Source organism: Pinus tabuliformis, chromosome 5_2 (genome assembly GCF_031772625.1).
Source record: "Pinus tabuliformis cultivar Carrire ecotype Pingquan chromosome 5_2, CPIR1, whole genome shotgun sequence".
NCBI classification, from domain to species: domain Eukaryota; kingdom Viridiplantae; phylum Streptophyta; class Pinopsida; order Pinales; family Pinaceae; genus Pinus; species Pinus tabuliformis.
Window position 1 is genome coordinate 401,438,641 of NC_142306.1, and position 12,992 is coordinate 401,451,632.

The window sequence follows — 12,992 nt, forward strand, 5'->3', positions numbered from 1 at the left end:
GTTTTTGTTAAGAATTTATCAGACTCAATGAATGATGAGGAATGATGAGGATTTGAGATATTAGTTTGGTGTGTACAGGAAATTCAAAAGTGTTTTGTATTTTCTAATTTTGAGAATGTAGATGATGCAGCAAATTCCTTCCAGAATTTAAAGGAAAGAAAATTTAAGGCAAGTAATGGTATGTTGTAAATATGGAACAAATCTTTATTTAAAGTATTGGATGATAATATTGATGATAACAAGTTGAGAGAGTTGTTCTCTATTTATGGCACAATTGTTTCATCCAAGGTAATGGAGGACTTTAATGGACACAGTGAATGTTCAGGATTTATGGCATTCTCATCTCCTTTTCAAGCATGCCTAGCTATCATAGAAATGAATGGAAAAGTTGTTTCTGGAAAACCTATTTATGTTGCTTGGGCTAAGCTAAAAGATGTGAGAACATAAATGCTACAATCTCATCACCTAAGTTACTTAATCCAATTGGCAGTGCAACATAATCCATCATTTTCTTATAGCTATAACTTACACATCTTGCCTGTGAGTGGTTTCTAATTTAGCTATCCTCTTTTATAACCATCAAGTAATATGTGTTTGTGTGTGTGTTTAGATATTTTTTTTTAATCAAAAAAATATTAGTATTATTGGATATTTATAGTTTTTGTAATGATATTATTTCTAAAAAGCTTCTCTCTAGCAAATTTAATTATATATATATATAAATTCTAATTTTATTGGTTTTGTAAAGATATAATTTTTAAAATAATTTCTTTCTAGGAAATTTAATTTTCAATAGTTTGTCTGTTGTTGTATTTTTTTTAACAATTCTTTTTGTAATGATATTATTTCTTAAAAAAAATATTTTCCTAGCAAATTTAATTTTCATTATATGTTTTTTTTTAAATAGTGTGGTTCATTGTATTCAAGATCCATACATATCCATTAAAAACCCACCTAAGCCTAATTTTAGAGGTATTTCGTCTCAAATGGGTTACTTTTTTAGCTTCTGACACATTGCAGAAAAAAGTTATATCGAAAATGCCACGATGACCTGTTTGGAGCAACGAAACCCTAGAATCCAAAGCTTTGATACCAAATGTTATGAAATATCTAGAAGCATTGTTGTGTGCCATTTCTATTATCCAACCAAATTGGATAAACGAAACAAGGTATGAATGTAAGAAGGACGAAGAAGTGTGGCCACTCATTCAAAAGTTGCAAAACATCTCAGTTCAAACAATATTGCCAAAACTTGACGAGGAAGGAAAAATCATATTGGATCCTGGAGCAGTCACAGAAACAAGAACCTTACATCTATGAAATCGATCAATTTCAGAGTATCTTATCAAGTGGAACAACTTACCTGCTGAATATTCCACATGGGAGGACAAATATTTTATACAAAAGCATCAAGAACTACTCAAGCATTGAGGACAACACTTTTTGAAGGAGAGGGGCATGTTAGGTCCCTATACTACTAGTGTAACCCCTTATTGTTATTAGTATAACCCCCTTATTATATTGTTTTTCCCATGTAGTCCCCATATTGTTATTATTGTTCCCCATAGAAGCCCACTATTATTATTATTGTGCCCTTACATTATTGTTGTTATGTCGGCTCTAATTATATTATGACCCCTTAGACTCCTATATCTAGAAAGGAGGTCTTGTCATTTGTATCGTAATGTAAAGGAGGTTCCCCCACGAAGAGGCTGAATCTTAAGACGTTGATTTATATTTTCTATCTTTTTGTGAGTTGGATTCATAACAGACACATGGATTGTGAACATGTGGATCTCTTTCCAATCCCCTTACCAATTTTAGAATAGTGGGTTCTATTTAATGTTGAAAAACGAGATGAGAAGCATTCTTTCATTCATTTATTCTTTGATCATTATATCATATCTTTATTTATCTATGTTTTACTATTTGTATCCACTCTTCTACCACTCATTTATATGTACCCCTTACATTAAATATATATATAGACACAAACACACACACATAGATCATCTATTTTATTAATCTTGCTATTATATATGTACCATCTCTTTGGCCTTGTTATCCTACTGACTTTTCTTATTCATTCTAATTACTGCATCGTTTATGTTTTTTCATTTATCAGAAACATTATTATTATTATTATTATTATTATTATTACAGGGCATTACAAAAAGTACACCTTTTTTGAACTTGGTACTACAGAAGCAAAGTATATTGTAGCTTGTTGCACATTGTGAAGGAGTATGGATTCATAAGCTACAATGTGGCTTGTTCGACCAGATGCTTGAATCGACTATTTTGTTTTGTCATAGTCAAAGCTATGTGAAGCTCACAAACAATATAGTGTTTCATGCTACGATAAAACATATTAATATCAAGTACCAATTTATTCGTGATATGGTACATAAGGGAGTGGTGAGGCTCTAGTATGTCTCCATTAATGAGCAGATGGATGACATTCTCACAAAGCCTTTCTCTCAGGAAAAGTTTGTATATTTCAGACACAAACATGGACTAGTGAATAACTCCTTTCTCAGTGAGAGGGAACATTGTTGTGACATCAATAGGGGTATGCCTCAAAATGTTGGTAATAACAGGAACTTGACTCACACTATTTATCGGTGGATAACAAGGCTATGGCTCAGACTATTGGTTGCAATAGGAGCATGAATCTAGTTGTTGGTAAAATAGCATGAGAGATGAATATTCTTGAAAGAAATGTTATATGGGGCCTAGACACTTGTGGAGTGGTTACCTGTTCAATATCATGGCCTACAGAGAGGCCTTTGGATTTGGGACATGGGTTTTGTTAGTGTCAGTCTTTCCAGCCTTCCTCCAGTGATCAAATATGCTCTTACAAAGTGGTCTTAGAGTTTCCAAGTCAAATTTTATCATTTCAAAGAGTTTTCAAACAAAATTTGGTCACTAGGCATTAGGTCTAGGGTTTGCTTTAACTCCTTCTAGAGTTCTCCAAATGTCGGTCCATGTCACCATTCATCTGAGTCTATCATCATTCATAGGGTTTTCATTACCATCTCAGTGTCTAATGAGTCATTGTACACCTTGTTCATGCTTCAGTTGTGCCTTGGCAAGGTCATTTCCCTCTCCTAGGGTTTTGAAAGCCAATTTCTCTTGGACGGTCAAATCATCGGCAAAACTTGTATCCTGATGTTCATACACCTTCCCCTATCCTTAAAGTACCTTACCAAATGCTTCCCATCCCTTATATCCCCCAAATTCCTCATTTTGGCACAAACCCTAGTTTCTAGCTACAACCTGGCAATTTTCTAGGTTGGGCCTGTGTTTTGCCCTTTTGGACCCCTTTCCCTCGCTCAATCTCTGAGATTCCACTTTCCCCTACTTCCTAACATCCCTCCCCACTCCCAAAAATTTCCCCAAGAATTTATAAGCCCCCTATCCCCTTCATTTCGCTCCATTTCGACAAAATTCCTTGTTTCACACATCGGGACAAGTCACACTCAAATGATGTTCCAGAGCAATAAAAGATGAATTTTGAAAACCTGAGAGATTTTTTTTTCCACAACATGCCAAAGAAGAAAAACCTCCTTCACTTTTTGCACAGGTGTCATGGTTTGAGAGAAATGTCAAGAATACCGTTGCCTCAGGAGAATCAAAGACACCTCAGAAGTGACCTTGGGAAAATCAAGTTTTCTCCTAGATTGGTTGGCCAAATGATTTGTTTGATGGGTAAAATGATAACTATACACAAATAGCTTTCCAATGAGCTATCATGAGCTAAATTTGGGGTTGAGGAAGGCATTCAAAGGTTGACTGCAACAACACTCTTCCTTGAGGCAACCTCATTTGGCACTTTTTGACCAGTCTTGGGAGGTTTTATTTTTGACAAGGAAAATGAACTCCAAATCGAAAAATTCTAGTTGAGTTAGAAAGTAGACTCAAAGACCTTTCCAACGAGCTATCCTGCACCTGATTCTGACACCGGGAAGGTCTTGAAAATCCTCCTGCCATAGCGCGACTCGTTGAGCCTGGCGCGCGACCCGTCAGGGCACCTCCAGCAGTGTAAAAATTACACAGGCGCGATCCGTTGAGGGCGCGCGACCCGTTGGGCAGTGCGCGCGACCCATCAGTGTTTCCTCCACAGAAAATTGCCAGCAAGCTGCCAAGGAACCACAAATTGCCAAATTTTGCAAGGTAGGCCCTCCATCATAAAAAATTATTGCTTGCTATAGTTCAAGAAGGTCATGATTGTATTTGTAAAAGTCTCCATTTGCAAGTGAAAGTATCCATTGTGCTTTTGGTTTGAAGTTGTCAAATTGCTAGGGTTTTATATGTTGTTTTGAGGTATCCCATTGTTCTCATTTTTCTTCCATCTCCCATTTCATATTCCTTATCATTCTATGTAAATTTCCCTTCCAAATATGTGAAAACCCTAAACCCTACCCCTTTTTCCTAAAAAACGAAGAATCAACCTCTAACCCTACCTCTCATTATACCCATGTAAACAATGTATATAATTATGCATATGCAATGATTTTTGCAATGTTTTTTCCCTTGAATCCCTGTTTTATATATTTATTCCCATTTTCCCTTTAAAAGTGTCCCTCCCCTAACATTTCCCTCATGCTCCTTGTCCCCTTAAAACAACATTTTAATCAGCAGTTTTCAAAGCAGAAACAACAGTACATTTCAGCCACTTTGCTCTTGAAACCATGTCAGAAACCGAAACCGATTATGAGCAAAGTGATGACCATGAGTCAACACCAGAAGTTGAGCCTGCTCCGGAACATGAAAAACCACTATTGGGCCCGAATGCATGTGTGCAAGGCAAAGATGAAAATGTTCCAAAGGCGATTGGCCAAGGCACAAAAAAGGAGAAAGAGGCCTGATCCCCTCCATATCTTGCCCGAGGCTTCACTGAAGGACCAAGGCACTAAATAGCCCAGCCACAGCACAAATCCCAAGAAATTTTGACCATTTTTGGTCAATTTTGATTTTTCAGGCAATTTACAGGTTTTGTCCATTAACAGGTCTCACCCCCCGCGCGACCCTTCATCCTGGCAACTCCATTTTGCAAAAACTCAGCATTTCCAGATTTGTCATGAGAAGTTACATATGCTTATCAATGGATTTGAGATTTTATGAAGTTTTGGGCCTCCAGAAAGTCAAAAAAGGAGCAAAAAATGACTTTCTGCCACATTTTTGAGACACAGAAAGCAGTCTTGGGAGATTGCAATTTTTGAGGGGCAAATGACCACCAAATTCAGAAATTCCAATTGGGTTGGAAAGTAGACTCACAGACCTTTCGAACAAGCCTACTATTGCTCAATTTGGACACCTGGAAGTGCCCCAAAAGTGGTCCCAAAGGCACGCGACTTGTGAGGCAGAGGCATGCGACCCGCCAGGCAAATTTCTCCAAATTTCAGTGTACAGCACAGAAAAACGCAGTTTGACCCTTTTTGACTTTTTGGGGTGGATTATTATCCTCTTTGATGTAATTAATGTACTTTTATGACACTTTTACACTTATGTACCTCTTCTAGAAGATTCATTCATGAGATAGGTGAAAATTAAATGAATGAATTGGTTTCCTAGCTTACAGAGGCAAGTTGTTTTGACTGCCTAGATTTTAGTGCTTAGTTTAGAATTAGTTGAAACAGCTCCTAGAAGGATGAGCTCGACCCCTAGAGGTAAGGGAAGAGGTTGGCTTGCCTATATTATGATTTTTCTTAGTCATTTTCAGGGGTTGGAAGGTTGGACCCTTGAGGGAGAAGCTATCATTGTATTATTCATTGTATCTCTGCAATTTTTGGCTAAGGAAGACCAGGGTTTTGCAGTCTTTTTTGGGATTCTTGTGGTTACATGTATTGATGGTGTGTTTCTCTATGTACCTGTAAGTGTGTTATGTGAATCATTTCCTTTCTTTTCCTTTTGCACATTAAGCAAACGAAGTGTTGAAGTAAGAATTCATGACTGTCATGCTCTGCTTTTAAGTTTGTTTAATTTCAAATTTTTCTACTGTTTAAGGAGAATTCAAAGTTATTGTTTGCTCTCCTTAGCTCCTCACCTCTCATTCCTGACCATCCACCTCAATCAAATGCATCAATATTGTCTCCTACCTCGCCCCAAAGAACCCCCTGCAGAAACTGTGTCCAATCCCCGCACCCAAAATTTCCATCCCCTCAATTTGCCACCAAAAACCCTAAAAACCCCAAATCAACCTTTTTGATCAGTTTACTAGCCTAAAAGCAGTGTTACCCTATTGGTCATCTCATCCATTGAAGATTTCACCGAGATAGATCGAAGAGAGCCCTCTCCAGCCCCGTAGGGCTAGCTACGAGGCTAAGTGGTTTGATTTTGCCTTGAGGTTTACCTTTCTCAGCCTGAGGTGAAATTTCAAGCTCTAACAGGTTTCACTACCGTTTGACCGTGGGAAATGACCACCCTGAACTAGTTAGAGTACCAAGAGGTGAGACACCCACCAGATCATGGTGACTATTTGAATAAGTACAATCGTTTACAAGGGCTAACCAAAGTTGTGGTACACATTTATGATGATGCTCATGTAGGTCAAGGGTATTGACTTAGATAAAGGTGTTATCGATGAGATTTACCTTTGTTTTAGAAAGATCATGTACATAGAAAACATTTGGATAATCATTATGAATACCTACCAAGTTAAGAGGGAGTGTTGAAGAATGCAATTATTGTCAATATTCATAATCCTTGATGTATTTATAATATTATGTACAAACACGAAAGAAAATGATATTTTAAAACAAAATAAGGAAAATTAAAAGAAAGGAAATCAACGAGAAAACCTAAAATTAAGATCTTTGATAGTCCATACTATGGTAAATAACATATTTACTATTAGTTATTACTCGTAATAATTTAAGCAAGTATTTTCATAAAATATGTAATAGGAACAAAAAGTAAATAAATGTACTTACAAAGAGTCACTCGCCACCATTATTTACGTGATCTTCAACACTTTAACAAATATGAGAGTGTGAAAACTTACTAGAATCTAATTTACAAAGATATATGATTTTATTTAAGAAACATGTCTCTTGTATATATTGGGTATTAAATACACTCGAACCTTTTCATTTTACAAAAGGACTTATCACACACATATCTCTATCTCTCACACATTGTGATAAATACATTTTAATTTCATGGTTATTAGTTGAATTTCTGAAGTGTGATTGTTTGATGAAGATAAAAGAAATATAATATATATTCACAAGTAATTACCACGATTCATAAATAAAGTAGTTGTATCAATCGCACTGAAAGATGAACAAGAGATCAAACTGAGCAAAACAAATTGCCAAAATAATTACAAATTGCATGGATTTCCGAAGATCATTGTGAGTGATAGGGATACCAAATTTAAAGGAAACTTTTCTAAAGATTTTTTCAAACAAATGCGGACATCCCTCAACATGAGTTTAGCATACCACCCCAAACATGTGACCAATATGAAATTGTCGATAGATGTTTGGAAGCATATCTCTGTCATTTTGTAAGAGATTAACAAAAAAATGGTTTGAATAGTTACATCTAACACCATGGTGGTAGAATTCCACTTATCACGTTTCAATAAAACTAATGTCATTTCAATCTCTCTATGATTATACACCCCCTAAATGGAAAGAGTTAACCATAAATAATATAAAAATTCCAACAATAAAGAATCAATTTGAGGATAACTAAAAGGTTGCTCGAACACTAAAGGAAAACTTAAATATTGCAAGAAACCGCACGAAGTAGCAAGATGACCAATGTAGTTTAGAAATAAAATTTAAGTAGATTGGGTGTATGTGAAGTTTCAAACCTTACAAACAATTATCGTTAAAAATATATGGGAAAAACAAGTTAGGCCCCGAGTTCTATGGTCCATATCAATTTGTGAAGAAACTCACTCAAGTTGTGAAGAAAATTGATTATGTTCTTAAGTAATTAAAAAATACATCAACAAGTCGAAGGGCCTAATGGAAGGTGTTTCTCGGGAGACAGGATTTTTGTTAACATCTCTCATTACCTATGTTTTGAGCATAAAATATTTCTTTTGAAAGCAATGTAATATTTTATATATATATATATAAAATAAAATAATTTAAATTATATATTAATTATGTAGAGAGGCACCACTAAACATAATGACCTTTGATGAAAAGGCGCTTAAGACTATTTATGCTAGAGCTTTCATCGTAAAAGAATATTGATCTATAAATTATTATTCAATTTGTATAATCACATTTAATTTTATTAATTTTGATTTAACATGATAATCGTTAATTAACTAGATTTCAATAAAAATATATAAATCTGAAATAAATTTTAACCATTATTATTAATAAAAAGTAAAACTAAAGTGATGTTAGCAAAATTGGAAAAAAAAAACCAAAATTTTAATTTTAATTAATAAAATTATTAATAAATAACACTAAAATCACTAACATTACATTACACTTTTTATTAAATATATATTTTATCTCTTAAATAACGTATTTATTTAATTAATTTAATTATTCTCTTTATGTGTTATTCAATTAATATAATTATACTCTTTAATCACTAATATATTTATTACTCATTAATATATTTATTTAATTACTCGAGCATTCACGGTTATGAAAAAACTAAGCAACGTCACACCATGTTTCACGGCAATTAAGAAATGTAAAACCATGTTTCTTTTCCATTCAATGTTGTGAAAAATACGGCGCCGACCCATGAAGAGAAAACCTAAAACATATTTATAGAAGAATTGGTGCGGCACTCTCACCATTATACCTTTCCATATTGAATCGAAGTGGAATGTTCAGCGTTGAAGTCTATTTTCAGCGTGGAAAATCGATATAATCTTCGCCTGTTGTACAGAAATAAGCGGTTTTGATTTTGCGATCTACACCTGCTGTGGTTTCGATTATTTCGGTTGAATTGGGTTTGGATTTTTATTTCCGTTGAGTTGGCGTTAGGAAGTTGTGCTTTCTGCTTTTCCAGGGTCAGTGAGTAAAGAGGCGATGGCACAGAATCAAGTCCAACCAGCAGAACACCGTGTTGCACAACATCAACAAGCAGTTGCTAACGGCAACAACAATGGATTACTGCCGAAATCTCTGTATGTGGGGGATTTGGAGCCCAATGTGACCGAGGCCCAGATATATGATCTCTTTGGGCGGATTGGCCCGGTGCTCACTGTTCACATATGCAGAGATGCCACTACCAACACTTCTCTGGGATACGCTTATGTCAATTATAGGTTCGCTGAAAATGCTAGTGAGGCTTTACGTTTATTGAATTCTGCGCCCCTTAATGGAAACCATATTCGGGTAATGTACTCACCCCATGACCCCAGCATCCGTAACTTCGTATCAGCCAAAATTCTTGTAAAGAATCTTGATAAAACAGTAGGCGAAGATGCTTTCTATCGTACTTTCGCTATGTGTGGGCCCATTCTCTCTTCTAATATTGCAACAGATGCATCAGGGCAATCCAAAGGATATGGATTTGTGATTTATGAACGTGAAGAGGGAGTGAAAAATGCAATAAAATATTTGAATGGTCAGTTTATCGATGGGGAACGGGTTTATGTTGCTCCATTCATGAAAAGGAGCAGCGAGAACGAGAAAATGGAAACACCAAGTTCACTGATGTTTTTGTTAAGAATTTATCAGAGTCAATGAATGATGAGGATTTGAGATATTACTTTAGTGTGTACGGACCAATTACAAGTGCCAAAGTGATTAGCGATGCCGCAGGTAATTCAAAGTGTTTTGGATTTGTTAATTTTGAGAATGGAGATGATGCCGCAAGCTGCGTTGAGAATTTAAATGGGAAAACAATTGATGGTAAGGAATGGTATGTTGGAAGGGCATTGAAGAAATCTGAATTGAGGAGGCAATATGGATTAAATCTTTATTTAAAATATTTGGATGACAGTATTGATGACAACAAGTTGAAAGAACTATTCTCTATTTATGGCACAATCACTTCATGCAAGGTAATGAGAGACTTTCATGGATACAGTAAAGGTTCAGGGTTTGTGGCATTTTCATCTCTTTTACAAGCATCGCAAGCTAAGGTAGAAATGAATGGAAAACTTGTTGCTGGAAAATTTCTTTATGTTGATTTCGCTGAGCCAAAGGAGGAGAGAAGTGAAAAGTTACAGAGTCATTTATTCAAGTCTCACAATCCAATTGGTAGGGAACCTACTATTACTACCACTTTCTCCATGTATGGGCGTCGTTAGACGAAACCATCCAATTAGCATGGCACTAGATTTTAGTCTTGCATCATAGTTATATTTTACTCATTTATTTAATTATCTTTCTTTCCTCTTTCTAGGTGAGTTAGTTATCTTTCATGTAAAAGGAGGTGGGGAATATAATAACCACTACTCACTACCACACTAGCTGTAACTTGTAAGAACTTCAATCTTTAATAGTTTCTATTTGGAAAAGGAATAAATACTTAATTATTTAATTAGATTTAAATGATGATTACTAAATTGGTTTAGTTACATGTTTACATCATATGATAAGTTAATTGTGCGTTGGTATGACACAATTGATCATATTAGTTTATATGATTTAGATAATTTGAAATTAGTTGAAGGGCACCCAATGAAGCTATAACATTATTTCTAAGTGGCCATTAACTTCTTAGCAAAGGGCAACAAGAATGATAATAGGGTTTCCACAACTGTATCATTTTCCAACCAAGAAAGCTAAATACTTTCAAGGCATGTGCTAGATAACAGTTGTGGGAATTAGGGATGATTAGAGATACCTCCACAATGAATAATATTGAAAAAATATGAAATGTAATAATATGAATAGACTTTCTAAAAATATAATTTCTATTAATAAAAGCCATGTAACTAATTAAATTTTGACTTTTTCTAATGATGACATGTTTTGTGTGATGCAAAATGTAATATATATGTTTCCAATACCATTAGATTTTATCACTTAATTAATTTTAATTTTATATTTTTTTTATTAATTAAATCAATACATTTTTTAAATTACAAGGCCTTTTATTTTTTATGCTACATGTTCCATTTCATGACTTAGATATTCTTATCCATTACCAAGATAATCCCCCATAGATTTTGTGAGAAGAAACCAAATTGTAGCTAACGAATAAGATCAAAGCCATAAAGAAATGCCCTCAAAGCTTATTCACATAATAGGTGTTCATGATTCTCCCTAATAGTTCCTCTTGTCTCAATTTATCTCATGCATTTTTACATACCAAGTAGTTTCACTATTCTCTTGTATATTATATGACACATAGAGCTATACAGTGGCATCTTTTTGTTACTTTCATTAGTTTGATCACTTTGCTTCCCTATTAAGGGGCCATTGGAACTAGTGGCATGATTGTCACATTGAATAATGAGGAAAAGCTTGTATTAGAATACCTCAACAAGTGGAAGAGCCTAATGGAAGAAGATGCTTCTTGAGAGAGAGAAGATTTATATTAACAACATCTCTCATTGCCTATGCTTTGAGCATAAAATATTTCTTTTGAGGAAAAGGTAATCTTATGTATAAAAACTAAAATAATTTTAATTATGGTTTGAGCCTAAAATATTTCTTTTTAATGAAAAATCGATATTATGTATAAAACTAAAATAAATTTAATTGTATATTAACTATATAGAAAGGCTCTAATAGAATTGAAAAAGCACTTAAGGCTATATTTAAACATGAGCTTTCATGGTAAAACAAACTTCATCCATCAATTATTATTGAATTTGTATAAATATATTTCTATTTATTAAGTTTTCTTTAATAAAATAATGATTAATTAATAAAGTTTCAAAAAATATATATAAAAAGTGAAGAAAATTAGAAAAAATATTATTAAATAAAAAATAAACGATTTAAAAAAAAAAAAATTTACTTAAATTTAAAAAATAAATCACTAGACGTTACCATATATCCTTCATGGTACATCCTTCATTTTATATATATTTTGTCTATTAAATAACATATTTATTTAATTAATATATTTATAGTCTTTAATGTTTAATATATTCAATAATATATTTATTTAATTAGTCAAGTATTCACGGGTATGAAGAAACTAATAAACCTGAAACCATGCTTCTCCCAGTCTGTTTTGAATTGTCAGGATTGATTTTGCTATTCAATCTTATGAAAATTAGGATGCCCACCAATGAAGAGAAAACCTAACAAACCTTGCACCTATTTCGAAAATCCGATCCGCCACATATTTATCCCTCTCCACATGCCTAGTGAAGAAAGACATTCAGGAAAGTCGATGTGATCTTCACCTGCGGTAGAGAAATAAGCGGTTTTCATTCTCCATCCGCGGATTTTTGACCTACACCAGCCGTGGATGGATTTCTGTTTTTATTTAGGTTTAACTGGTATTTCGGTTGAATTGGGTTTGGACTTTTATTTCGATTGAGTTGGCATTTGGGAAGTTGTGCTTTCTGCTTTTCCAAGTATCAGAGAGCAAAGAGCAATGGCAAAGATTTAAATCCAACCAGCAGAACACCGTGTTTCGCAGCAACACCTAGCAATTGATAATGGCAACAACAACCAATTACTACCTAAATCTCTGTATGTGGGGGATTTGGAGCCCAATGTTACCGCGGCCCAGATGTATGATCTCTTTGGGCGGATTGGCCCGGTGCTCACTGTTCACATCTGCGGAGATGCCATTACCAACACTCCTCTGGATACGCCTACGTCCATTACAGCTCGGCTGAAAATGCTAGCGAGGATTTAAGTTTCTTGAATTCTACACCCCTTAATGGAAACCCTATTCAGATAATGTACTCACCCCATGACCCGAGCATCAGCAACTTTGTATTATCTAAAATATTTGCTAAGAAACTTGATGAGCAACTTTGTATTAGCTAAAATATTCGTTAAGAATCTTGATAAAACAGTAGATGCAATAAAATATTTGAATGGTCAGTTTATCAATGGGGAACGGTTTATGTTGGTCCGTTCATT

General features: G+C 34.5%; 1 pseudogene; it reads left to right on the top strand.

Annotated features, from left to right (window-relative positions):
* Positions 1-9,017: 9,017 nt before the first annotated feature.
* On the top strand, positions 9,018-12,762 carry LOC149159201 (polyadenylate-binding protein 4 pseudogene; annotated as a pseudogene).
* The last annotated feature ends 230 nt before the right edge of the window (positions 12,763-12,992 follow it).